The sequence below is a fragment of the Ursus arctos genome, unplaced genomic scaffold, assembly GCF_023065955.2.
Source record: "Ursus arctos isolate Adak ecotype North America unplaced genomic scaffold, UrsArc2.0 scaffold_11, whole genome shotgun sequence".
Taxonomy (NCBI): domain Eukaryota; kingdom Metazoa; phylum Chordata; class Mammalia; order Carnivora; family Ursidae; genus Ursus; species Ursus arctos.
Window position 1 is genome coordinate 33,353,455 of NW_026622775.1, and position 27,603 is coordinate 33,381,057.

Consider the following 27,603-nt stretch of genomic DNA (forward strand, 5'->3'; position numbering starts at 1 on the left):
CTCTCTGGGACTCAGCTCCAACCGACGCACCAGCGTAATAGATATCAGATAGCAAAGTGAGTGTGGGCAGACTACCATTTGCAACATTTACAACAGAAAGCTTTACTAACCAGTTCTACAACGACTGAACCCCTAAATCAGATCAAGCATATTACAAAAGGGCAACACAGAGACAAGAAGGAAGGATTTGTGAAGAGAGCACTTTAGAAAAAGCTGCTGGGCATCTCTACCACCACCCAAGGGAGGTGCGGGCATGGGGTAGGGGTACAGTGTTCACCTCCAGCCTAGAGGGTGTGGGCTTCATGAACCTTGTGGAGAGGAGACACATCCTTCTGTAATTGTAGGTCCGTGTGACTAATGCATTCTCAAAAAAGCTTACGTGGCCTTGGCAGGGTAAGGAGAGTGGAGGGGCCTGCCTTTGGGAAGTAATTAAGTATCGACAAAGAGTGAGACAAAGAAAGCATGCATGTGGGTCAGAAGGCGGTCATCTGTCCAATAGAGCCTGTTGAGGACGCAGGGGGATCTCAGTGGAAGGAAGCTGGAAGCGGACCACCAGATTCCCATCAACTGCGGGAACAGTAAAGGACAAGGGCCTACAGATTCCAGAGTCAGGAACCTCTGAGGAACTCATGAAAACACCAACTAAAGAAAGAGTCACTGGTAAATAGTTGCCATCCAGGGGCCCCAACATCAGAGGACAACAATACTTCCCCTACCAGACTGTGCTCTGTCCCCTGTCTCCTCTCTCTCTGGCGCTAACGCAAGGATCCAAACCTTGCTAGGAAGCTAGGGGAACCACGGGCATGGAGAGAGAGGAAGCTGGCCTCTGCTCTCCCCCATTGGCACAGGCTCCTGCTAATAGCGACAGAGGAAGCTCAACAAAGAACAAGTTCTGAGATTTAATTCTTGCTTGGGGCTGTTCATTCGAATGACCAGATTGACACAGTGTTTGATTTAATAGGACTGTAAGATGTTTTTATCTGACAGTGATTCAAAAAGTTGTGTGACCCACCCAGGTATCCAGTGTAGGAGGAGGGAAGAATCCGTGCCTCCCAACACCACCACTGCATAGTAAAAGGACAGACAACTAAAATTATAATTTGATTATATCACAAATCAGTTCGTTTGGCATCCCAGGAACTCACTGAGGCATAACTGCAGGGTAAATGCATCTGCTGGATTTCATATGTTTATTCTCCATCTGTCTCCTCTCTCTCTAGAGATAACATTATTGAAATTATTGTGGGTATTCCGATAAAATACAGAAAAATGTAAGACAAATATACCAGAAATCCTTTCACGTTATTAAAAAATATGATCTTCGTCTTTTTTCTAGTTTGAAACCACTTTAATTCTTCCAGTGTACAGTTTTTTGGATTTTGAAATCCTGAGTCAAAGTAATAGTTTATGTTTACTTACTCTTTTTCAAAGTTCTCTCATGTAATCTTTCTTTTATTCTGACAACCACACTACAGAGTGGGACAAATATTAGTCTCATTGTATATCTAGGCAAACAGTTTCAGGCCAATGAAGTGACTTGACCTGGTCCATTCAGGGTAGTGGCAAGGTCCTGTCTTGTCTGGACTGCAGACTTCTAGATCCGTGCTCTGCATCTGACTCCGAGCTGCCGCTCCTACGATCAATGCTCCTGGATCAATGCAACCCAAATACTTCAAAAGGGAACTGGGCAAAATCTATGGCAAATAAGACCCTTTGAATCAACACATCTATGATAAAAAAGCATCAGCAATTAGATACAAAACCGTTTTCACAGCCCAAATGTTTACGATATGGATTTCTCAAAAAAGTGGGCCTAACTACTGAAAATCTTCAGACCCTAGGAGCTCCCCTAAGTCTCTGCCCCGTGGAGCCATATGGTTTCTTGTTAAGACTTCTCTTGGGGTGCTTGCTTCAGTCTGTACTCTCTGAAGGCCAGCTGGCTTTCTCCACCTGTCCATGCATGGGGCCCCGCTCATCTTGAGTTTGCTTATCTTTATATCACATGACCAGCAGAGAAAGAGTCACACCTGGGCATCTCAGTGGCCAAGTCTGGGTCTGTCTAGCTATGGTGTGGTTAGCTGTGGCTTTGCTGCCCTGTGAGATTGAGGAGGAAGGCAGTTCTCAGAGAAGAGGGTTCAGAGATCTAGAGATACCTAAATGGTATTTATCTTTAAGATGCAAAAATGAGGTGAAAATAGTAGAGGGCCCCTTTTACATTTCTGTCTCCGGTAATTTTTCTGTACACAGATTCCTAAAGTAAAATGTGCACATAATACAAAGAAACAACGAGGTGACATAGCAATAGCAGGGATTTTGTCTGCCACTAATTAGCGAAATGGACTGGACAAAGTTACCAAGTACCTTTGAGTGTCAGATTCCCGGACTGTTAAATAAACACAGTAACGATAACAAGGACAGGAATAATATCTTCATCACAGAACTGTAAGGATTACCCCGGATAGTGAAGGTGGAAATAAGTAGCAGGGTGCCCGGCACACGGTACGCTCCCAAGAAACGGGTCACATGAAGGTTATTGTGACATTGAGGCACACGTTTTAACGGAGACGCAGGAGTACAGATCAGTACAGATCAGTATTTTCTTAATGCATACACCAGTTAGGTGCAGAGGACCATTTACTTGCTCATTTACACATCCTATAAATAATGACTTCAAATTCCCGCCAATCAGCAGACACGGCGCGAGCACTGTGTTAAGTGCTGTGGATCAAAAGACACAGAAGTGATCAAGTTAATTTGTACGTCAGGACCCACAACATGGAGGCCCCCCCAGTGGCCCGGTCGATGTCACAAATCTAAACCTGAGTCAGCCTGCGTTGACCCGAAACACCTGTCAAGGAAACCCAACATACACCCATCACAAGACTTCGACTCCTCTTTAGCAAGTTTGCTTTCCTCTGGAAAATAGAACATGCTCAAATCTTATAAGGAAATCTCCAACCTCCTGGCCAATCACACTCTGTCTCTGGGCTGCCTCTTCTAGTGCTCTGTGAGACCTGCTCTCGCCCCACATCCCTCGGGAGCAGTGCTCCGCTCCTTGTGAGCTTCTGTCTCCCCAGTCCATGAATTGCTTTCCCTGGAATTTAAATAATATCAAACTGGCTGCTCGATTGTGTTATTTTCGTCATTTGACCCCAGGTATAGTTTCTTCAGACAGGATGTGGACAGATTTCATGAGGCAGTAAAGGCTTACGCACTGGGCAGTGATAGTGGAGAGGAAAAGGACGGTTTAGGGAGAATTAAGGGAGAATCGAGAGATTTGGGGGACGGGAAGCCAGCACTCAGGAGAAGGGCTGTCAGAGATGACTCAGAGCTCAAATCGGGCAGCTGGAGGATTGCATAGCATGAGCACATAGAGAGAAGTCAGGAGGGGAAGACAGCTTGCGAGTTTAATTGCAGATTTGGCTTTGAACGGATGACAGAAGTCCGAGGGAAAAAAAGTTCATCAACTATTTGGATATGTAGATACATGAGGGAAAGTTCTGGGGGAGGGACAAAGGCAAAAAATGTATATTTGGGTGCACTGTGATACAGGGTGTTTCTGAAACGGTGTTTTAAAGTCCAGTTTTTGAAAGCGTAACGAGAGAGCTAAGTACATATTATACAATCTTTGGACTTTGTCAGGCGCTGTCTCTCAAAGGCTCTATGCAACGGTGGACGTGGATAAGAACACTTACAGTGTTAGGGTCCCAGCTCAGCACTGGACAGCAGGCGTCCTAGGGCCCTGAAGAAGCCGGTTCAGGCCTTGCCCTTCGCGACCCTCAGACCTGCTGGTCCCTGGACTTTGACACTCCAAGCCAGGGTGATGTGGAGCAGCGGACTTGGTCTCAGTCAGCCACTTTGCCTCTGGAAGTGTGGCTCTGATTCAGTGTCCCGGGTTGGTTGGCCCGGCACCATCCCTTGCTGGGGAAGGGGGTGGAGGGGGAGGGGAGAAGGGAATGCAATGGGAGAAAGAGGAGGCGGTCGATGGCCAGGGAACCCCTGCTAAGATGGAGGCCCACATGCGAGGGTCAGTTTTGGGGGCCCTGGCTTTTGAAGTCAGGGAGGTCTGAGGGGGAGAGGAGGAGGGGACCTGACGATGGTCCCGCCCAGTGGGGGCAGAGACATGGTTGCCTAGGCTTCAGCTCTGCCCTCTCAGGCTTCCGTTGGGCGCACTCTGCACAGGTGCAGCTCCTCCCTGGACCCAGAAGCAGGCAGCCAGCCAGCAGGTGCATTAAAGATGACACTCCAGGTAAGGAGAGCTGGCTTCATGTATCGTGAATACGAGGGCAGAGTCTGGATTGCATGAAAGTCCAATTTATGTAAGACTCTGCGTAGACGATGTTCTGTACTTCAATGAGGACATAACTGTAAAAAAAGGAGGACCAAGAACTAAACTCTAGGGACAGTTGCATTTGGGAGCCAGTGAAGGAAAATAAGTAACAGAATGGAAAATAAGGAGGCTGTTAGTTTTATGACAGTGAGCAAGGCTGATATAAAACTAGCATCTAGAAGTAAAAACAGTTTCAAGCAGAACTATAATCTCCTTATCGAAGGATGATACCTTGTTCTGTGCTGTATCAAAGCGCCATAGTTACATATCTAGCTATACCCTATGGCGGCATTTTTCAACCTCAGTACTACTGACATTTGTGCTGGATAAGTCTTTGTTGTGAGAGGTCGTCCTGTGGATTGTAGGATGTTCAGCGGCATCCTTGACCTCTAGCTACTAGATCCCAACAGCAGTCCCTCACCCACCCCTGTCCTCCAGCTATGACAATAACAAAAAATAAAAAAATTGTTTCCAGTTATTGCCAAATGTCCCTGAGGGAGAAAAATAACCTTCAATTTAGAACCACTGCTGTAAAGGATTTTACTGCATCCTGATAAAAGTCTTCCTGTGTTTCATAATCCTGTTTTAGGAGAATGACAAAAGAAACCTTCGGATTTGAACTTGGCATTGCTAATCAAACATTCCTTATTGACTTCGGAACGTAACCTGTTCTAAGTCAATCTGAGGAACATCAGAAGGACACAATATCAAGTACATTAAAACTATTTTTCCTGTGGGAAAATCAGAGTTTAAAGTTGGGGACAAGAGCTATATTCATGGGCTCTGGTTTCCCGTCACACTTTTCCTGGGCAGCTTTTGAAGAGGAAGCATGAGGTCGTCAGGTTTAGGAGGGAAGACTGGAGGCTGGCCTCCCACACGTGATCTCTATGCCCTAGGCAAGTGCCTCCGTCCCTGTTCTCACATCTGTGAGACTGAGGTAAAGATAGGAACACAGGGGGCACCGGCTGGGAGAGGCCTTGTAGGTATGGAAGTGTGGGTGTGTCGCTTTGATGGTTCGAGCTATTATTATCAGTTCCTTTCTTTCCTTCATGAGTCAGGAGAATGAATTGTTAAGAACTATGTAGAACCAAGTTAATGCTGTAATGCTCTAAATAGAACCTATAAGCTCATAATGGGGGATGGAGGATGGCGGTAAAGAGGGACCAACATGTACCAATTGCCTGATATGTGCCGAGTGCCGGGCTAGGAAGTGTGCAAAAGGCCAAAGAAAAAAAAAATAAAAAGAAAAACAAGAGACAAACGAGATGAGGCAGACGGGAGTCGGGGAACAGGAACTGATGGGACTGGTCCGGACAACGGAAAGATCTGAGTGCCCAGTGAGGGGAAGAGAAGTAGAAGACAACTATGGAAATAATAATGGAGAAAAACACCCAACTGCAGAATTTCTAACTTCATGAATTGAAGAGCATAATACATTTACATTTTCATAGTTATCTCCCGTTGGGTTAAAAAAAAAAGAAAAAAAGGAAAAATACACTAAGGATTTATCCAAATACTATATTCAGAAGGAATTAATTTTGATGTAACTTAATTTACCAATTCTAGTTTCTGATATAATCTCTTCTTTTAAAAACTCAGTAATTTAAAAAATAAAAAAAATAAAAACCCTTAAAATGAAAAAGAGATTATCTATTGCTAAGGCACAATGTTGAAAATACATCTAATAAATGCTTACTGTCACGCTCGCTTTGGCAACACATGCACTAACACTGGAACGATACAGCGAAGATTGTCATGGCCCTTGTACAGGCTGACACGCAAATTCATGATGCGTTCCATATTGAAAAAATAAAAAATAAATAAATGCCAACTCTCAAATGAGTAAAATAAAGTACTGGATGATAAGGTAGCCACTACTGTCAAATGTGAATGGCTTACGACCTTGAACCTCAAAACAAGATTTAATTGACTAGGATATTTAATCTTAAATGTTTAATAATTACCCAAAGAAAATCTAATATTATACTTATGTTTTTTATTTTTATTTATTTTATTATTTTTTAAAAGATTATTTATTTATTTATTTGACAGAGAGAGAGAGAGAGAGAGTCAGTGAGAGAGGGAACACAGGCAGGGGGAGTGGGAGAGGAAGAAGCAGGCTCCCAGTGGAGGAGCCTGATGTGGGGCTTGATCCCAAGACTCTGGGCTCACGCCCTGAGCCGAAGGCAGATGCTTAATGACTGAGCCACCCAGGCGCCCCTATACTTATGTTTTTTAATACTCCATGACATTTTCAACTAGCTTCGTCATCATAAGCATTTAGCTTCTACAGCTACCAACTTTAACATGTACCTGAATTCCTTAAGCACCTCTTCCTCATAATACTCACAGCTAGCGACAGTCACATAGTGTCCGTTAATATCATTTGTCTTTGGAAAATGCTTCTGGTGTCTCCTTGTGATGAAATGTGATGAAATTGTGGCTTGCTGTGTACAGCTAAGCTGTATGTCTACAGGATATAAATATACTAAATATAACATATTCTCCCCCAGGAGAGTTATAATTTCAGGGAAAAGAAAGGAACTTGAGATAGAAGAATTAGCAAAATTAGGTAAGAGCCAAAGTCACACTGCCTGTCAGATGGATCTCCGTTTTCTTCCCCTAGCTGTCTCCAGTGCTCCTGGAGCTGTGGGCAGTAATTTGAAAAATGTACCTTGTTGGGTGAGATACGCTACACCCCCTTCCCGCACAAGGATATTATACCACCCCCATTTCTTTAGCATAATTCACTTCTCTTCAATAATTCCCCAGGCCTGCCCCATTCTCCCTTCGGTGCTTTAGGGTACAACCACCCACGACCCAAAGTTGGGAAGGAGAGCGGGCCTCCTCTTGGCGTCTCCAACACACAGGTGCACGTCCGTTCTCCTCTTGAGGAATAACAGGTTGTTTTGTACAACCACACGGCAGGTTTTTCAGGAAGTGTGTGTGGGGCGGACTAAAGAAGAGGACGCAGATGAGACATCTGCAGTCCTTTCTCTCTTTGTGTTCTTCTAAGCTACAGCAATGTTACCTCCCAGACCATGTTTCTATATCTACTTCTGTAATCTTTGGAAATGCCGGGGCAGGTGGGCGGGTGAGGCAGCAGGTGGGTGGGGGGTGGTGGCAGGTGCAATGCAGTTTGAAAGAGGTGTTTGGTATATTCTTTTTGGAGATGTCCCCAAACTGTCTTGATGATATATTTGGCTCTCCATTTTGAAGAATAAAAACCCAACATGTTACTGCTATGTATAACAATACAGGTTTTCTGTGCCCTTTTTCGCTTTCCTAAAATAGAGTTCTTTAATATTAGCACAGTGGAAGCGGTGGGAAAACATAAAGACCAGAAGCTTTTTAAAGATTCTTTTGCGTGCCTCAATAGGGGCACCACATCCTGCTCTCGTCACAAAACAAAATTACCCGAAGTACTCTCAAAGCAAGATTTTAGAGAATTAAAAAAAAAAAGGATAAGACTGAATGAGCAGAAGTTTCCAACTACTAGGAAAGTAAAAATATACAGATTTTATGATCACATGCAATGGCCATTTCTCTGTGGGATTTGGGGCTCCCCATGGCTTAACTGGAAGGGAGAAAATTGTGCCTTCTTCATTCTCAAGACTGTATGGGAGTCAAGGAGGATGTTGAAGCAAACTTTCCTTCCAGAGAATGTAATGTAGTATAATGCAATGCAATATATACAGCAAAGTCCTCTTTGGAGGTCAGAATAATGATTCTCGTTTTTGGATACAATCTAGTGAGAGCCAGAGAAAGCAACTGGGTCCTGGTCAGAACCTTCTTCTTCTCTCCCATGAAGGATGGAATTAGAACCTTTCTGAGTTCCTTCCAAGTTTAACAGTCTATGTTTTCTGCCCCCCTCGGCAGGGGGCACTGTCACACCAATAAAGAAAACATATACACTTATTAGGTCCCAGTTTGGAAAAAGAATATTACTCAGCATAAGTTGGTGTATAAACTTGATAAATTAAGTGAGAACTTCAAGCCCTCAGGAGGACGAGTTCTTGGGAAGGCACAAGCTGTCTGGGGACAGAGGTGCTGGGCAACGTCCCGATGTGTGATCTTAGCCCCATCTGTGTATGAGCATCGAACCCTTTCATATCTGTGCTGTCATGTGAAAATCCAATGCTTACCACCGCCCTGAAGAGCGGGAGTGGGTGCACGTGACATTCGACAAGCAAAGTCCCTGCGTTCCGTACTTGTGCCTCATTCAACGTCCCAGAGCTAGTCGATACATTTAAAAGAGTGCAGTGCCCCCCATGATCTGGATCCTTGCTACCTCCCCATCATCTCCTAGCTCTCTTGCTGCCTTTGGAGTCTGTGAGAATTTGTTCTCAGTTACGTGCTCTTTGTGAAGCTAACAGTGTGGCTTCACAGCTCTGAAAACTCTTAGTCATCCCTCAAGGCTCAGTTGGAGCCTTGCTCCTTGGAAAACCTTCCCCGAGTGATGGCTCACCTACGCCACTCACGCACGCACCTGTCCTTGCGAGTGCTGCTCTCACGGTCCTGCCGTGAATCGTCTCTATGTCTGGTTCTCTTTCCACATCAGTAGCTGCTTTTCATCATGGAGTCCCTAGTGCTTGGCACAGAGCCTAGAAATTACAGGGGCTCGATAAATACCTGTTGAACGACTGAAAGCCTCCTGGAGAAAAGCTGACCTAAACACAGATTTCAAGGAGAATAGAAACAGCACTGCTAATAATTTAACTCATGTACAATTTGTAAATCTATTACCTTGCTTCATAAGAATGTAGACAATGGTGTTTAAAAATCTAGTGATATCACAGTATAGACCTGTAGTTTTATTGTAGTCAGAAAGACAGCCAGAACCACACTCCAGTTTCTTATACTCTTAGCTTAGAGCCTCCTCTACACAGTACTGCGTGTACAGGCTCTGAACTGATCTTTGAGCTTGAGGGTCTAGTTCTAGAGAGACTTCTAAAAAATAATAAAAATATGATTTTACATTTCCATAGTATGTATTATTGACCCCCCCCCCCCCCCGCTACAGTCCAGTGTTCTGTTTATGTTCTAGAAACTGATCACATCACACTGGGCATAAAAGTTTGGGCTTGATTAGCATTAAAAATGAGATAGTATAATAAAAATTATACATGTATATATAATGAAAAGCAGTATTTCCTACAAAGCCATAATGCACTCTGTATCTTAGGAAGACCTAACCAAAGAAGTCCCCTACAATTTTTTTTAAGATTTTATTTATTTGAGAGACGGAGCAAGAGTGAGAGAGATTGAGAGAATGTGTGGGGGGAAGGGCAGAGGGAGAAGCAGACTTCCTGCTGAGCAGGGAGTCCAATGTGGGGCTCCATCCCAGGACCCTGGGATCATGACCTGAGCTGAAGGCAGACACTTAACTGACTGAACCACCCAGGTGCCCCTATATCTCTACAGTTTCTTATAGGTGTTCAACACAGGACACATCCCCCAGGGGGTCTACTCTAATGTCAGTGACTAGCAGCTTGGAAAGAATGGGTGTGAAAGCTAGAATCACTTATTCTCCTACGAAGAAAGAGATAAATGTAACATCCCCATCCCAGTGTATGTCCACGGTTAACTCAAAGGAGACATAAGACTGTTCCAAGAGCAATTTGATTTGTAAGTGTTGGGAAGGAAGGAGCCATGTGAAAAAAGTGTCAAAAGGAAGCTTTGTGGAGGCATAAAAATAAAGTTCTCATCACAGCCCAGACTGTAGAACACAGTGGGTTCACACACTCTTGTAAGGGGCTTTGGCCAAACCTTGGAACCATGTAACCAAGCTCTAAGTGAATGGGGAGTGACCTCCGGTAGCGTTCTTAAGGTCTGACAAGACAATAATCAGGGAGGAAAGTTTGGAAGTTAGAGTAAACCACAGCCTAGCTCTGTGTCATCTCCATTGTTAGTTATCCCAGGCATTATAAAAATGGGCAAGCTGGAGAGCCAACAGATGTCATTAGCCTAGTTCTTGGCAAGCACTTATCAGGCAAAGAATATAAGCTGAGCTTTTCTTCCCCCCAGGGAGGCATTTCATTTGTCAGCAATTTTTTTCTGCCAGACCACATCAACAATTGCTAGATAAATGAAATGCTTCCACTCAACTTACAAACTCTTGGGTAAAGTATTTATTTTCTAGAAATAAAAATGCCTTTTTAATAGCACAAGCTATAAACGGTCCCAGTGGGTTCCACTCAAGCAATCAAATGCCAGAGCCATAAATCTTATAGACCCTTATGGAAAATGGAAGTGGCTCTGTTAGGCATCGCGTTGAATGATGCTATAGGTTCACAGGATAAAAAATAGCAGAATAGGTCATAGCTAATAGGTCAGCGACAGACTGAACCCATTGCTGTGGAAATGGTAAGGGAAATTCAGTGTAACAATCGCCCAGGATGTATTTTATGATGATAGCATTTGTTTGGAAGACTTTGGATTATATATTTTTTGAATTATGCTTCTGCATAATTTGACATTGGATATCCTATTATATAAATGATCAGGAGACATTCAAATGTGGAAAGAAATGTGACTGGGGCTTAATACATAGTCTAGGCTTTCTGTCTCTCTGGGTCTTCCCTTCACACTTACTCCTTCCTGCTGTGTGTGTGTGTATGTGTGTGTGTGTGTGTGTGTGTGTGTGTGCGCGCTTTGTCAAAACCCCTCCCTCCTTCCTTCATCTTGCCCTTCCCACATATCTGCCTCTCCTGTATTTTACTATGTCTTTGTGTTTGCATGAGCTCTTTCCAGCTTCTAGAAGACTAGTTAGTATTTGTATACACTATATTTAAAACATAAGGACTGGTGAGTCCATAAGCAGGATCTACACAAAGGTTTCTCGATCTATCCTTGCTGTACCATACCAAATGGAATGCAGTCTGGTAGCTCCCTTGAGGTTTATCATAAAAGCTCAAGGTAAGGCTTCACTCCCATATCTTTCATTGAACATGCTGAAATATACAACTGGGTATAAAACTAATAAAAATTTTAAAAATTAAAAAAATGGATACAATCTCTGATTGTATTTTGGGTCTTCGGGTCTATGACTCTAAGTGGGTAACGATTATACTCATAATCGCTTCTATAATTTTGCTCTTTTTAAAATAAGAAGATGAAAGTTCAATCTACAAGGCGTATTCATTCTTTTAAAAAGTGCTCCTTGGGGTCTGTAAGGAAAGGAAACATTTTCGTCCTCAGAGCATGTGAATTTTATGGAGGCAGCAATAGAACAGAAATACGATTGCCCCTTAAGCCAAGGCCCTTTGCCCAGCATGGTTTCCACAGTTGCATTCGACTAACTTGCCTTTTGGTTTCCCTAGGCAGGCCCAGGCAGAAGTCATGAGTCAAGGATTAAAACATGCTGTTTCTATCAAGTCTACCCTTTCCAAAGTGATTATTTTCATAATTTTCCAGATCCTGGGTTTCTTTCTGTGTGTTAATAACGGGTGACCAACACACTGGGAATAAGTATCACTACGGAAAAGAGGAGAAGCCAGTCCTCAGTCACACAAGGCTGCTTTCCCCATGCAGCGTGTGCATGAGATTTCAGGGCTGCCAAGGGGGGTCTGCAGTCGGCCTCCAGACCAGAGCCACCCAGCACCCCCGGAGGGAACAGTGGGAGAATCCGGGAAAGCAGTGGGGTTTTGCTGGGGGTGAGTCAAGACAGGAGCGGTCTCTGCAAATGCTTACTAGCTCTTCTGCACTCCCCAAGCAGTTAAGCCTGGGAAAAAGAAACACTGTTACGCCCTGATTGGCTTTTCATCAACTGGGGGTACTTGTGCTTGCTTCAGGTTAAAACTTTTTGGCAGAACTGTTGCTGTGATGGTTACTTTTATGTGTCCACTTGGCTGGATGACAGCACCCAGCGTTTTTGTCGGACGCTCGTCTAGACATTGCCGTGAAGGTGTTCTTTAGCGGTGATTAGCATTTGCAATCAGTTGAATTTAAGTAAAGCTCCTCATCCACTCAGCTGAAGGCCTTAAGAGCTATGACAGGCTTCCCCAAAGTGATTCTACCTCAAGACTGCAACATAGAAACCTGCCTCAGTTTCCCACCTTCTGGCCTGCCCTGAAGATTTCAGACACAAAACTGCAACTTTTACCTGAACTTCGGATTAGCCAACTCTGCAGCTGTGTGAACCGATACCTCTCTCTCTCTGTCACACACTCTGTCTCTGTCTCCGTCTCTCTCTCTCTCTCTCTCTCTCTCTCTCTCTCTCTCTCTCACACACACACACACACACACACACACACACACACACACACCTCCTACTATTCTGTGTTTCTGGGTTCAGAACTGTGACTAATACTGTCACCATAATACCTGCCCCCTCCCCTCTTTTTTTCCTCTGATACATTAAGCTTTTCTGAAACTATTCTAGATGCAAGCATCTCCCAGCATGTCCCTCTAATCATATTTAGATGTTTGGACCCTGTCTTCCTGTTTTGTTTGTTCGTTTTAATCCAGGCAGATGCATTCAGCACATGGCCATTGCAACATGAATTCTCTGGGAAGAACTTTTCCCTTTCCCCAGTGACAGAGATGAACCATTTTAATCTACCTAATTTGCCCAAAGAGCTTTTATGAAGCTTTAAACCCAGATCCTTCAAAAAAGACAACATTAATAAATGGAAAAGAAAAATCTACATTTCTAAAATTGACTGAACCTTTACCACTGCTTAAAAATGCTAGGAAAGATCAGAAATACAATACAAGGTTTAAGAGTGTTTTTACATAAAATGTACCTAATATACATTCAAAAATCCTCCAGGGTAAAACTTGAGTTGTAGAAGAGATGTATTAGCAAGCATTACTTAAAGTGTTAGCATATATCCTGATGTATTTTCTGGAGCCAAGGATTAGGTTATTGTTGTTGTTGTTTTTTAACTTGAATTCTGTGGCTTGCAAATCTTCGTTTTACAAAATAGAGTCAATTTCACATTTGAACAAGGATCGTAAAATGAGAATCTCATTTACAGGAAAAAAAAATCATCAGAACAAGATTCAATGACTGATAAATTTCCCTGTGAGCTCTAAATGCATTTGATTGCAGTTATAGATTCGGCCTCACCAGTGTGAAACATTGTAACTAAATTTTCTTTTGTTATACTCATGTTCCAGATGCCATGTTCTCCGTCTGCTCACCCTGTTCATCAGGCAACCTCTGATCAGCACCGAGGCTTTTGGAAAACCTCTGCATTCCTCCTGATACATACATGGGTGTATACAGGCTCTTGTTTATTTTTCCTTTGTGAAAGTTCAATCTATTAATGCCAACCCACGGAAAGAGAAATGTCAACGTGGGAGTGTTAATAACACCCTTTGCAATTTAAATTTCTCATTATCTTGAGGCATCAATAAGTACCCAGCGACCATACTTTTCTGTAATTCTTTACCCATACTTCCCCGCTCCCCCTTCCTGCCCAGTTTGAGAAAAGTTTAAGGTATACAGCATGATGATTTGATTTACATGTATTGTGAAATGATTTCCACAATAGGTTCAGCTAGCATCTATTTTCTCATATAGGTACAATACAAAGAAAAGAAAGAAGAAAAACAATTCTCCTTGCGATGCGAACTCTTAGGATCTATTCTTATGACAACTTTCCTGTACGCCGTACAGTACTGTTAACTGCGGTCACCATGTACATTACATCCTAGTGCTTATTTGTCTTGTAACTAGAAGCTAGTACTTTTTGACCATCTCCCTCTAATTCCCCCTCTCTCAACAATGCAGCTCTGTAACATAAGTCTGATCTCACTTCCTGTGAGGTGTGTGTGTGTTTTTTTTTTTTTGAAGATTCCACATTTAAGTGAGATCATACAGTAGTTCTGCATCTGTTGAGCTGATCATATGATTCTTTTCTTCCATTCTATTATTGTGACATATCACATTGATTGATTTGTGTATGTTGAACTCTCCTTGCATCCTCAGGATAAAGCCTGCAAGACCATGGCGTGTGAGGCTTTTAATGTGCTGGTGAATTTGGGTTGCTAGTATTTTATTGCATCTACGTGTAGACACTGGCCTGGAGTTTTCTTTTCTAGGTGTCCTTGTCTCTGACACGCTTTTGAGAATAGGTAGGCCTTCTTGGAAGGGTTGAAAACACTCATCACTTTTTCTTTTCTATGAGGATTTTTAACATGGCTCAGAGAACCTACATTAGAACTCCGTATACAAATCTTCCTCTCGCCTTGTCTGACATTGCATATGAAGCTATGTATGCAGTACGCGGTTCAGACATGCGCTTCCATGTACTCGCCATGATGGTACTAGATAGCAGAATTGCTCCCGTTTATTTACTGGCAAATCAAGGTTCTGTGTTCACACAGGCTAGCATCTTTGGTTGCTTCTGAGGGAAAAGTTTTAGGACCAGTTCATAGGACTTGCATAAAATTCAGAACAAAACAACTGGTTGTTAAAATTGAACAAACCAATCTATGGCATCTACTTTCATGGCTTGGGCTTGTCAAAACAGGAAGCTAGTTGGGGGTATTCTATACACATTAGTTATGCTCTTTCTATCCTTGTTCCTAATTATTGCTGTTGTCATGTCAATTGCTAACAAAATCATACATGGTGTTGTACAGTCCCTATTCCAACTGTTCATACATCTGATGGTTATAGAGCAAAGGGAGTCTGAAGGGACTCTGATAAAGACAGTGATATTGGATTAAATTAGCCCCCTCACCAAAACAGTGGTGTAGACCTGAAAATCTGATCATTTGCCTCTCCTTCTGTAGTCACTGTATTTTGTCTGGATAGATGGAAGTCAATAGGAGGGACTGTAAATGACCTTTGTACTTGCAGCAGCTCTTGCCCAGGAGATAGCAAAAGTGGATGGTGGACGTCCCCCAGTGGGTTCTAACCTGCCATAGCTGCTGAGCTGCTGTGAATGTAAAGCACCCACTAGCTAAAGACGATCAGTGACGGGGATGCTATCTTCCACGGTCAGTGAGCAATGGGACTTGTTGTAATCAGTTATATCCGTTCTATGGAATAATTTCACCCTCTCCTATGTGTAGGATTTAACCCTCAATTAACACACAGTGAACTTCCCCTTCCTGGGATATATGGGTCCCTCACTCTTCCTCTCCAGCGAACCACTCTGAATTTCCTCACTGACGTGGACCTCCTTGCCTGGCAAGTCAGTAAACTCGGTGTTCATTTATTTGACCACTGCAGTGGTCTCAATAGTTCTTTTAAGAATCTTCATATGTCTCTATGTTACTCATTATTTAAATAGGAAATAATCCTATCTAGTTTTGCTTGTTTTGTTTTTTTTGTTTTTGGGTTTTGTTTGTTTTTTGTGCCAGGTAAGTAATATACCTCCACAGTGTTAAATCGGTACTTAAAAAAACAATAGGATTCTTGAGTGGTTTTTAGAACACATCCCACTGCCACCCCCACCCCCCTTTAAAATGTTGCTAGTTTTCCTCCAATTGTCACAGACTCTAGCAGCAAAGAGTTAATGTTCATCATTAGACAGTTTCTCTATCATTTGCTAAATTTCTTTAAGTATTTAGCTTGCTGTATGTGAATAGAGCGAAGACAGAAACTTTTGATTTCCTATGGACTCAATAGAAGTTCCGAAGATGGGTGAAAACATACATTGCAAAAGATCAACGTCCCAATTCTCAAATGCCAAATACTTCAGATAAGATGGCTCAGAGCTTCACTGGAAAGCACCCGAAGCCCGTGATAGGGATGTGCAAATTCAGAGGGAGAGCATGGGATGCTGGCACCTGGAAGGCTTAGAATTCATTTACTAACAGAGGGTAACTTTGCTTTCATTTCAGTGGGTACTGATTAGTAAAATCATCAACTAAAATACTATACATCTGTTTCTTTTATTCACGAGTTCATGTGACCCGCAAAAGAACTGGTTTCTATATTAATCAGAATTGTGAGCACCTAATAAGGACATTAGAAAATCCTTTGACCTGTGAGAAAGAAATAAAAGGCATCCTAAAATCAAGTCTCTTTCTCTCTATACTTCTTAGAAGATAAAAGAGGAGAGCAAGGTACAGATAGTATAGGGCGAGGGGATCCATTAAGCACTGAATGGAATTGTGTACTTTAATTCAATATTATTATAATTTCATTTCAATGGACCAGTTCTTAGTGCTACATTTATTTTAGTCTCTGAAGAACTAATGGTTTAACATTTTTTTTCTATCTTTTGTATTTTTGCACAAGTCCCCAGCTGCATATAGCATCTCACTGTTTTGTGCTTAATATCAGATGTTGCCAGTTTCCTCCCTGTTTATTTGGTTTTGCTGGTGTGCTCTAAAGACATAAATTTAAAAATAACTAAACTATTCCTTCAAATGGACTTTTTCTTGCCTTTAGAAGAAAATAATAATACATAAGAGTTTTAAAAGCCATGATGAACAATAGAAAATAAAGCTGGGAAATTTAATGGGATATAGAAGTGAAGCCCATTCAGCTTTCTGGACTCAGACCTAGTTTGTGATGACATGGCTAAAGGCACCAAGAAGGTCAGAATCATCGGTAAATATGGAGCCCATTATGGTGCCTCCCTCAGGAAAATGGTGAAGCAAATTGCAATCAGCATGCTAAGTACCCTTGCTCCCTCAGTGGCTAAACCGAGATGAAAGACAAGCTGTGGGGATCTGGCACAGGGATTCCTGCACGAAAACAGCAGCTGCAGCACTTGTGCCGTCACAGCGACATCGGCCATCAGAAGCCTGAGGGAGTTGAAACACCAGCGGGAAGCTCATGGTTTGAAACACTGCGATCCTATCACAAATGAGTTAGTTTATGTAACAACAATGAAAAGAAAACAGTAAGGGAAGGAAGGAAGGAAGGTAAGAGAGAAAAGGAAAATAAAAGAAAGGAAAGAGAAAAAAGAAAGAAATCGTGTTCAGTCCTCTTGGGTATTGTGAGTTGGACAGACTGAGGTGAGGACCATGCATGCTTGCTGTAATTCTGACACCGGTTCCAATGTGTAATTTTTCCAGGACTACCAAGTAATTCTCTGACACCAGCTGGGTGTCCTACAAGTCAACTTACTTCTGATACTCTCTAACCCCGAGATAGCATCCGGTCCCACAGGTTAAGGGCTGTGTCCCACAAGATGGCCTTCACTTTATTTTTTTAAGATTTTATTCATTCATTCATTCATTCATTTATTCATTCATTTATTTGGAGGAGAGTGGGGGGAGGAGGAGAGGGACAAGCAGACTCCTCGCTAAATGCAGAGCCCGATGTGGGGCTCGATCTCACGACCCTGAGATCATGACCTGAGCTGAAATCAAGAGTTGGACGCTTAACTGACTGAGCCACCCAGGCACCCCTGACTTTAGATGCCAGTTACAAGTCCAGGCTGTCACCTGTGTTTCTGACCAGCTGGCTCTAGATGGGAAGTTCCAATGACTCCCTCCTTGGGTTTGATTAATTTGCTAGAGCAGCTCACAGAACTCAGAGAAACATTTTGCTTCCTAGACGACTGGTTTATCAGAGGAGGGTATGACTCGGAAACAGCCAGATGGAAGAGATGTATAGGGCAGGGTACCTGGGAAGGGGTGCAGAGCTCCCGTGTCCTCTCGGGGGCACCGCTCTCCTAGTACCTCTACCTATTCACCAACCTGGAAGCTCTCCTGAGGGACCTTCTGGGTTTCTGTGGAGGCTTCATTACATAGACGTAAGTGATTCAATCACTGGTCAGTGATGATTGATTTGGCCCCTCTTCCCTCCCTGGAGGTTAGGGGGAGGGTAGAGGGGGTGGAACTGAAAGTTCTAAACACAGGGTTGGCTCCCCTGGCAATCCGCCCCTATCCTTAGGTGCTTTCTGGAGTCACCTCATTAACATAACAAAAGACACCTTTATTGTTCTCACCACAGGAAATTCAAAGTGTTTGAGAAGCTCTGTTCTAGAAATGGGGAGAAGACCAAATGTATAGTCTTACTATACATCACAATATCACACTTGCCTGCTTGTTCTTAATGACATGAAGAGCTCAGAGAAAAGGCGGCAGAGTGGACCCCAGCATCCAGCAAATCAGAAGGTCACCTCTATTTGTTTATATTCTGGGCAAACCTTGCAAGTCATTGGTGGTAAAACTGAAACACAGATGCTCTGACATAATTATTAGAAAGTGGGTCCTGTGTTCGTTTTCTACTGTCATGTAAAAATTGCCACAAACTTAGAAGCTGCATAAAACACATATATATTGTCTTATAGTTGTGGTCGATCAGGAAGACAGACTTGGCTTAGCTGGGTCGGTGTTAGCTGGACTGCATCCTTATTTGCTTCCGAGCTGTTCTGTAGGGATAGACGCTTCTGGGATTTGTCCGGCATAACCGACCACCGGGCCTGCACGTACACAGACCAACTAGGGAATGTTGTTTGTGAGGCTCATGCTGTGTGAATAACCTTGGGAGCCTGGCTATTTAAAATATATTATCTGGCCTCCAGGTCAGAATGGCCCTTCTGTTGTGGATGCCAGGAGCTATAAGTCTTGTCTCACATCCCCTCTGGCCCCAGGCTGGGCTGCTCCCCCAGAATGGAATCAGGAGGAGAGGCAGACACACAGCCCAGAATCCTTGGAAATCTAGAAACATGGTAACATGGAAATGCAGCTCGCTCCTAACTGCACATAGGTGAACAAATGTTTAATTTCAAACCCTGTTATCTGTCCCATAAATATAGCCCTTACGGGGACGGTCAGTTGGAAGTCTCACCTGAGAGGGGAACACTTGGCCCAGGCCTCTCAGTCGGGACCCCAGCCTGGCTGGCTCCACGGGGCTTCCCCAGCTAACGAGTTTGGATGTTGTAAGTACCCAATTGGATGTAACTTTGCCTTATTCTCATCTCTTGCCTACTGTTCCCCTCATCTATGTGTAGATTCCTTTCCTCTTCTGTTTCGATTAGGTTTCTATAATAATAATAATAATAATAATAATAATAATAATAATAATAAAGTGTTCTTTCCTTTTCGAAACCAAAACATGGCTGTTGTGAATCTTTTGTTCCAAACACAAGCTCATTCAGATTATTGACAAAATTCATTTTCCTGTTGTTGTGGGACTGAGGGTCCCAGCTTCATACTGGCTATTGCTGGTTGCTGCCCTCAGCCTCTCGAGGCCTCCTGAACTTTCCTGCCATGTGGGGCTTTCAACAGGTACTTGGCATTGTGGCCGTTTGCTTCTTCAAGGCCAGCAGAGAATCTCTCTAGCAGGTGCTAGCAAGAGAGACACTGATTTAAATTCAGGCTTCAGAACAACAAATTAAATAATCTTTTGTCTACAAATTAACATTTAGGAACTTGGAGTGAAATGAAAAAAGTAATAAAATGGTTGGTAAGAATAAAAGGAAGAGGTAAATTAGAGTGGATCCAATTCTTTCCAATCTCCTAGCTGTACTTACTTTCCATTAAATGCACCCTATATGTTTTGCCATATAATTTATAACCAGGTTCTTCCTAAACAACCGTGAGTAAAGCAATGAGGTCCACTCATCTAGAGTGGCCCTGTGCCCCTTGGCATGTGAAGCTCCCGCCAAAGAGAGGGAAGAGTCAACTTTCCTAACCTTACCATACAACCACCCTTCAAAGAGTATTTCCACACTGGTGTTCTATGACACCGTACTGCTTTGCAGTGAACTGTGCGGGGTATGCTGGGCCTTGTAATGAGACAGGTCAGAGTTAAAGAGATGTAGACGAAGGAATCCGAGCTCGCAGGGAGGAATGGCTGGTGGGAATAGCCCAAGTAGAGCTGCTCCCTCCATTTCTACACCAGGTGGCCCAGGCAGGGAACCGAGTCCTGGGGCCACAGGCTGTAGCTACGACCTAAAGCCTCCGTGGAGACCTGACTGTCAGAGACCCCTTCCAAATACCCCTGTTATACCTACACCACGGGGTTCCTGGTTGGGGCTCTTTTTCCCAACAAATGAGTTCACAGGAGAGAAAAATCAGAGCTGCAAAGGAAAATCAATTTAAGGCTTGAAAGGTGAAATTGTGTAGAAAAAAAAAATCACTCTTTCATGCTTAAGTAATTACAGAAAATGTGTCTGCCAGCATGACGCCATTTTATCAGAAAACCACCCAGGTGAAATAGTTACGGAAATGGCATGACCAGTCCCAACACTGTCACACGTGAGCAAACGAGAGAAGAGAAACGTTGCAGGCGGATGAAACCGTCGTCAGTGGTTCGTAAAATTGGAGTGTTTCACATCTAAAGAGTACTCTCTCATGGATATCTCCTCAGGGCTCTAAAACTAACATTTGGGAGGGTTTCCGATTAGCTGTTTCTGTCAACTTAACTTTTGAACTACAAGGCGAAGGTTTAGCTTTTGTGACATGCTACGCAGGCCTAAGCATGTAACAGGTAGTTCCAGATCTTTCACTTTGAGCAAGAGATAAGAGAACTCTCTGGCATCTGAGAAGTTCTAAATTAAAGAAACCATACATCTGTTAAACCCGTTATTTCTCAAACTTTTTCAAACACGGGATTTTTGTTTTTTCTTTTAACACAACAACATCTTTTAACAACTACTTCTATGGGGTTTCATTCAGGAAGTACCATTTAAATTATTTTGAAGTCATGCCACAGCCATATGAAAAAAAAATTCATTCCATCACTACTTCTCAAACCTCACACCAAAATAACCGTAAGGACATATCATAGTGAACTTGTCCTGAGGAGGGGGGAGAACCAGGGTCCTGGGGCATAGCTAGAGGCCGTGAGCTTTGAAGTCTTAGAGATGTCTTAAAACTTCCCTGTGAATTTTGTAGTCTGCTTCATAATAGAAAAACTTGTGTGTTAATGGAAGGTAAAACTGCTCAGGGGATCTGTGCCAAGTTTACTGAGTCTTCCCACACGCCCCCAAGCTCATGGACACAAACCCTGTATTAAGGACAGGTATTACTTGCAATAAGCATTATTGAAGTTATGAAGTCGCTATAGAAAACAGACTACGATCTTAGGTGACTGAGCCTCTCTCCTGCACCACACTACAGATTTCTCAGCCTCTTATAAGTACAAATTTGAAAACGACTGATTTGTGCACACTTAAAAAGTACCTAGCCCTGGGGCTCCTGGGTGGCTCAGTCAGTTAAGCGATGGGCTCTGGATTCCGGCTCAGGTTACGATCCCGGGGTCCTGGGATGAGCCCGCGTCAGGCTCCATGCTCGACAGGGAGTCAGCCTGAGGATTCTCTCTCTCTTTGCCCCTCCCTCCACCTCTCAAATAAATACATAAATCTTAAAAAAAAAAAAAAAATGCCTAGCCCTAACATGTGTTTTCAAAGGAAATTCAGTTAATTTCCTATTAGTTGACACTCATTATTAGTCTTCCAACTGAAATAAAAGGTTCCTCAAGGCATCAATGACAGCACATATTAAGCCCCGGGTTCTCTCTCTCTTTTTTTTTTTTAAGATTTATTTATTTTGAGAAAAAGAGAGAGAGAGAGAGAGAGAGATCATGTGAACGGGGGGAGGGGCAGAGGGAGAGGCAGAGAATCTCTGGCCCACTTCCCGCTGAGAGCAGAGCCCCATGCAGGGCTCAATCCCCTGACCCCGAGATCATGACTTGAAACCAAGAGTTAGTTGCTCAACTGACTGAGCCCCCCAGGCGCCCCTCCCCTTGCCCTGGATTCTTAAAACTTAGGGGAAGGCTTCCACTCCTAGGTATATATCTGAGAGAAATGAAAACATACACTCACACAAACACTTGCTTGTGACTGCTCCTAACATTATTCATAACTTCAAAAAGTGGAAACAAGTCAAATGTCCATCAGTTGATGAATAAATAAAAAATGGTATATACATATAATAGAATATTATTCATCCAGAAAAGGAGTAATGTACTGATACATGTTACAATGTGGATGAACTTTGAAAACATTACGCTAAGTGAGAGAAACCAGACAACAGACCACACATTCCATGATTCCATTTATACGAAAAGTTCACAATAGTCCAATCTACAGACAGAAAGTAGGTTAGCGGTCGGCAAGGCCTAGAGTGGGAAAGCAGGGTGGGGAAAATGAGAGTGACGACAAGTAGGTATGGGTTTTTTTCTGGGGCAATGAAAATGTTAGAAAACTAGATGGTGGTGACGGTTGTATATCCTGGGAATGTATTAAAACCACTGAATGGTATACTTTAAATGGCTGAATTGTATAATATATGAATTATGTCTCAATAAAGGTATTAAAATATTGTATTTACATTTCATATATTTCTATGTACTTCTATTTCATGTAAATAGATAGATTTTGTAAAAAACAAAACAAAAACTGAGGGGCAAGGGAAGCCCCAGGAAGGGCTGATTATATTCAACAATGCAAAACATAAAATAACTTAGCAGGGACTTGTTTAGCTGTACAGATTTTCTGCTGTTTGCAATTAAAGGCACAAGGGAAAACCAAGCTTTATGTATTCAATCCACAAAATGAAATCCAACAGGAGATACTAGAATTCTGCCTTTTTTTTTTTTTTAAGATTTTATTTATTTATTCGACAGAGATAGAGACAGCCAGCGAGAGAGGGAACACAAGCAGGGGGAGTGGGAGAGGAAGAAGCAGGCTCATAGCGGAGGAGCCTGATGTGGGGCTCGATCCCATAACGCCGGGATCACGCCCTGAGCTGAAGGCAGACGCTTAACCGCTGTGCCACCCAGGCGCCCTGCTAGAATTATTTCATACCTTGACTATTTATTGCAGCAAATGAATCACATTTTACATTCCCTTAGTCATATTCAATTATACTGTTTCTGCAAACACATTCACATTTATCAAGTAACATATTAATCACATATGTACTTGTTTGTGTAATAATGGTTCTCAGAAAGCCTAAGCCTTCTTTTCTCCATAAAGTAGGTTAACGTAACTGAAAATTCTTGAACTTCTTTCCATAAGAATAATCCCCCTTAGACCTACTAAGATTATGCTGGATATCCAATAGATTTCAATAAAGCAGTTAACAGCATTCTTATAATTTTTTTTAAAGATTTTATTTATTTATTTGAGAGAGAGAGTACGAGAGCGTGCACAAGCAGGAGGAGTGTCAGGCAGAAGGAGAAGCAGGCTCCCCGCTGAGCAGGGAGCCCGGGACTTGATCCCAGGACCCTGGAATCATGACCTGAACCAAAGGCAGACACTTAACTGACTGAGCCACCCAGGCATCCCATGCATTCTTACAATCTTAGGCCTAGAAGGGCCCTTGGAGACGAACAATTCAACTTCTTCATTTTTCAGAGAAGGACCAGCCCTCCATCAGGGAGCTAGCGGGCACTCGGTTCTCCTGATTCCCAGGCGTGTACTCTCCCGCTAAGCCTATCTCCAAATGGTAATTCATGATAGCAACGATGACACTGAATAAGGTTTAATCAGTTCCTGAAGCACTGATCTCAATCACAGTACTTTCCAGTTGTATAGTTTATAAAGGGCTTTCAGAAACGTAATTTATTACAGTCTCATCACATCCCACAAACCAGACAGAAATCAGCGTCTCTATTTTGGACAGAGTGTCAAAAAGGTGGTAAGATTTGCCCAAGACCATAGCGCTTGTAAGTACTGGCTCTGGAATGAGAACTTGACACTCAACATTTCCAAGCCGAACTCATTATTCCTTGCCACCAGGTTCTCATGTTAGAAAGCTCCTGGGCATGTCTTTGTTTTAGGTGATACAAACAAAATTTACGGAACATGAAGTGTTTATGAAGTGAACAGTCCCCTTTAGGAGAACTGCAAAATGGGGTGGAAGACAAGAAGTTTTTTGCTGTTGTTTTTAAAGATTTTAATTAATTAATTAATTTAGTTAGTTAGTTAGCAGGGGGAGGAGCAGAGGGGAAGGGAGAGAGGGAATTCCAAACAGACTCCACACTGAGCGCAGAGCCCGACCTGGGGCTCAATCTCACTACTCCTGACATCATGACCTGAGCCAAAACCAAGAGTTGGACGCTTAAGCAACTGAACCACCCAGGCTCCTGGGCAAGAAGCTTTTATAGGATAAAGACCAAGGAATGGGGCACCTGGGTGGCTCTGTTGATTAAGCGTCTGTCTTTGGCTCAGGTCATGATCTCAGGGTCCTGGGATTGAGCCCCATGTCCATCATCCATCAGGCTCCCTGCTCAGCGGGAAGCCTGCTTCTCCCTCTCCCTCTGCCCCTCCCCCTTGCTTGCTTGTGTGCTCTCTCTTAAAATAAATAAAATCTTAAAAAAAAAATAAAACAGTATTTAAGAATAAAGACCAAGAAAGAAAGAAATGGAGACTATCTGATTGGCTGGGGCCATGTAGTCAACTTTGTTTGGGTGAGACGGCTCAGAGTTGGTTTGGCATTTGGAGACTGGATGACTGGGTACACTGTATTTCTGGTCAAGCGGAGCGTTTGCAGGGACATGAAAGTTATCTAAGTTTGGGCTCCCTGATGTGGCACCCTGGGCAGAAGCAGCTCCACCTCTGGCCTAGAAATTTATGTCAACAGTCCCCCTTTTTGATTATTCTCTTGACCATTCAAGAGGTTTGATCAAAACTATCAGTCTTAGCATGGCTCTCAGTTACCACTGCCTCTTCGGGTCTCAGTGTAGTTTGTACAAAAGGCAGTATTAATTAGGTTTGCATTCTTAGAGCTGGTTATGTTTTCTGTTCTCTTTTATTGTTCCAGTGGGAGATGGACCATCTGTCACTGGCCAATGGCTGCTCACATGCATTTAAAACTTTGAGAGAACACAGCATATAGGGAGATAATAATTGTTAGAAAGGAAACACCAGGCATCACTCTTGACTTCCTCTCTTTACTCCCTCAAATTCACGAACTGTCAATTCTAGCTCCTACAAATCAAAAATAATCTATCCACTTCTCTCCACACTTGTTTCTACCACTTAAGCTTATAACAACATTGTTTCTCACTTCCTTTGCTTCAATCTCTCCCTTTCTACTTTTGTTTCTACCTGCGGTCTATTCTCTATAATGCAAAGTTATGTGCACAGAGCACCTGGTAATCGTGTCACCGCTCTGAACTTTTACTGTCTCTTCATCACCTTCAGGATAAAGTCTGTTGACACATTTAGAACATCCTTCCTGGTCTGGAGCCTGCTCACTGCCTCAGCTCCCTCCACAGCCTCTGCTCTCTGTCTACGTGGTCAGAGTGAGCTCACACAGTCCCCAGATTTCCTCTGCTCTTTCTTGCTGTTATGCCTCTTTTCTATTCCCTTCATCTGGCTAAATCCCACTCATTCGGGTCTCAGCTTAGATTGTCGCTTTCTTAGAAGCTTCGTTTGAGTTCTGGATAAGATGCCTTGCACATTTGTTCTCAGAACAATCGAAGCTGACTCTTACTATAGCATTTACCCTCCCATTTAACTTATCCCCCATTGGACTGTAAGTTCCTTGACAGGAGGGACTGTGTCTCTTTTCCTGCCATATCCCATTAGCCTGGTAGATAACAGGAACTCCATAAACATTTGCTAATTAAATGAATGATACTTATGTCAGAAGAGTACTATGCCATTTCTGCAATTTGAGTCCAAGTTCTTCCTATGTGTTTCTTCTCATGGTTGGTGGCAATCGTACTCTGAATCCTAAACACCCGAATTAAGTGGCTACAATGTATTTCCCTTTGTAAAACGCAGAGCTGAAGCGAACCTGTGCATAACCGGCGCGGTCATGCTGACCGATACTGTTTAAAGGTTACGTGGCTTCTGTTTGGAGCAACGAAAGTTTTGAAAATATAGAGTGATGATGGTTGCACAAGACTGTGAATGAACGTATTTCATGATGTTTTAAATTGACTATAGTTCTACATGAGAGATGCAAATTGTTGAAGCTTTTATATTTTTTATTCTCTTTTCAGAACTCCAATATAACTGATTGATAAATCAACCACATTTGAGGAGCTATCTAGTTTTTCTTTTCTTTTTTTAAAGATTCTACTTATTTGACAGAGAGTACAAGAAGGGGGAGCAGCAGAGGGAGAGGGAGATGCAGGCTCCCCGCTGAGCAAGGAGCCCGACGTGATGCTCGATCCCAGGACCCTGGGATCATGACCTGAGCCGACAGCAGACGCTTAACCGACTGAGCCACCCAGGTACCCCTACTATATGGCTTTTCAAAATATACTCATCTAACTAGCCCTTATGCTTTGGTATACTGAAGGCCTGAACTTATACTTACCCACTGAAGTGTGTATTACGTTTTCTCAACATGTTTGTTGGTAAAGATGCCTATTATGTTATCATCTGAGAAAATCTGGTTCTGAAAGCATTTTTGAAGTTTAGTCATTGGTCTAGTTCAGCTGTACTGAATTTCCAAGATAATGCAAAATCACTATTTTTATGATTGCCCATTTCAGTTCTAGACATCAAACACTTGCCAGGATTTTACAGATTTAAATTAGTTTGCTTAGAGAAAAGAGAAGCCAGCGTGCAGAGTTCTTGACATTTTTTTGTTTGTGCCGTGAAAGTGCTTAGGCAATCTGTGGAAGCCTCTGGTCCCCTTCTTTCAACTGTTTCTGAATGTATATGCGAAAATGCACAGAATTATGTAAAACTCAATTGTATTAAAAATGCAATTGTCAGAATATTCAAAAATTTTCTGAAGCTGTTATGGAAAACAATTTGGTGGTTACTGAAAAAAAAAACTAAGCATAGAATTAGCATATGAGACCTATCAATTCTACTCTTAGGTATATACCTAATGGAATTAATTATTCACAATAATGAAAAGTTAGAAACAAGGTATCTGTCAACAGGTGAATGGAAAAACAAAACATAGTATATGCACACAGTGGAATATTATTCAGCCATAAAAAGGAAGTACTGATACATCTGATACTGATGTGTGGATGAACTTCCAAGACATCATGTTCGTGAAATAAGCTGGACACAAATGGACAAATATTGTATGGCTCCACTCATATGAAATATACAGAAAGACAAATTTATAGTGACAGAAAGGAGATTAGAGGTTACCAGGGACTGGGGGAAAGGGAGAGTGGGAAATTACTGTTGAATGTTTAGAGAGTTTCTGTTTGGGATAAATATAAAATTTTGAAAATAGTGGTGATGGTTGCATGATACTGTGAATGCAATTAGTGCCACTGAATTATATGTGTAAAACTGGCTAAAACAACGAATTTATGCTCACTGTATTACTACAGTCTAAAAAATTAATAATATACCCAAACCCATTGAATTGGGCACTTTAAATGGATGGATATGAATTATTGCGGTATGTGAATTATCTCATACGGCTATTAAAACAAGAAATTTCCGATAGTAATTACCACCAAAATTTCAAAGTAA

The 27,603-nt window shown here is 42.5% G+C and overlaps 1 protein-coding gene and 1 non-coding gene across 2 annotated transcripts in view; one reads left to right on the forward strand and one right to left on the reverse strand.

Annotated features, from left to right (window-relative positions):
* Nucleotides 1-27,603, reverse strand: part of FREM3 (FRAS1 related extracellular matrix 3) — an 83,139-nt gene that overhangs the window by 34,794 nt on the left and 20,742 nt on the right. The window lies entirely within an intron of this gene.
* Nucleotides 6,033-6,136, forward strand: LOC113255847 (U6 spliceosomal RNA). The gene has a single exon (XR_003316467.1). It is a non-coding gene; the product is annotated as a U6 spliceosomal RNA (small nuclear RNA).